This window comes from Notothenia coriiceps, unplaced genomic scaffold (genome assembly GCF_000735185.1).
Source record: "Notothenia coriiceps isolate Sejong01 unplaced genomic scaffold, NC01 NC01_scaffold00013909, whole genome shotgun sequence".
Taxonomy (NCBI): Eukaryota; Metazoa; Chordata; class Actinopteri; order Perciformes; family Nototheniidae; genus Notothenia; species Notothenia coriiceps.
The window spans coordinates 4693-6010 of record NW_011346610.1 but is presented as its reverse complement, the minus strand read 5'-3'; positions in this window follow the sequence as shown (position 1 = coordinate 6010).

The window sequence follows — 1318 nt, the reverse complement described above, 5'->3', positions numbered from 1 at the left end:
TAAAATATAATTATAGTAATGTGAAAACCTTTTAGAAATGAATTGCACATAATAATTCCCACGGAGCTGTGAGCACTTATACATTTATTATACATTATACAAAATGTATACATTATACATTTTATGTGACGCTTTTCCACTCATCTTCCAGTTGTCGGTTTTCTTCAACCCTGTCTCCTAAAAATTACGTTCCCACAGAACTAAACTGCATTTTCAATTACGTTTAGCTAGAAACGTATTTTCTCCCACGTTACGTTTCTTATGAACGTATCTCAAATACGTTTATTTTCTACATATCTTCAAGAAACATACTTTCTCCCACGTTACGTTACTCATGAACGTATCTTAAATGCGTTTATTTTCTACATATCTTTGCCATTTATTGTCTTGCTTATAATAATGATAATAATCATTTATAAATATCATTTTAGAGCACACATTTGAAATCAGTAGGTGAGGTTGTAATTTCGCCAGCTGTTACTCTCATGTGCGAGGCAGAAAATATGAGTTTTTACATGCCAAAAAGCTGCTGTGTCGCTTATTGCACCTCAAACATAAAAAAAAATCCAGAGTTACGTGTCTCTTTACTTCCTCTNCTTTAGAACCGGCCCATTTCCATTTGTTGTTAAATATTTATTTAAATGAATGAATCTTTCTCTTGTTAGTCAAGGAATTCAATGTATGATGGTTGGTCCTGCTTTTGTGTAGGACCAACCATCATACATTGAATTCCTTGACTAACAAGAGAAAGATTCATTCATTTAAATAAATATTTAACAACAAATGGAAATGGGCCGGTTCTAAAGGGTTATTCAGTTAAGCCCGATGAGAGGGGATACAGCTGTGCATATGTCATCATTAAAGGTGGGGTAGGTAAGTTTGAGAAACCGGCTCGAGATACACTTTTTGTTATATTCCATGGAATGCTCTTAACATCACGATAGCAATGAATATCTTAAGTGCTTTGACAAAAAATCCATAAAAAAATTAATCTCTGGAAGCCGTAGTACTGTAAAAAGCACGACCAATCATTTTAGCCGGCCCGGCTAAAATAACTGGATGGCCTACCTGCCTGTCAGCCTTCCATCTGTGCACACATTTATCTCGTGCCCTCATCGGTCATGTGCGCGTTCGTGTGTGTTGGAGGAGGGGCTCTGTGAGGAAGTCTGAAGGAAGACGCATATTTTTTCCGGTTGTGTATTTTCAAATTCTAGCGCACTCGAGCTGGTTTCTCCATTCTTACCTACCCTACCTTTAACTATTTTTAGGGTGCAGCTATATGTTTTATTTATTTCAAAGTGGGCCCATTTTAATAATA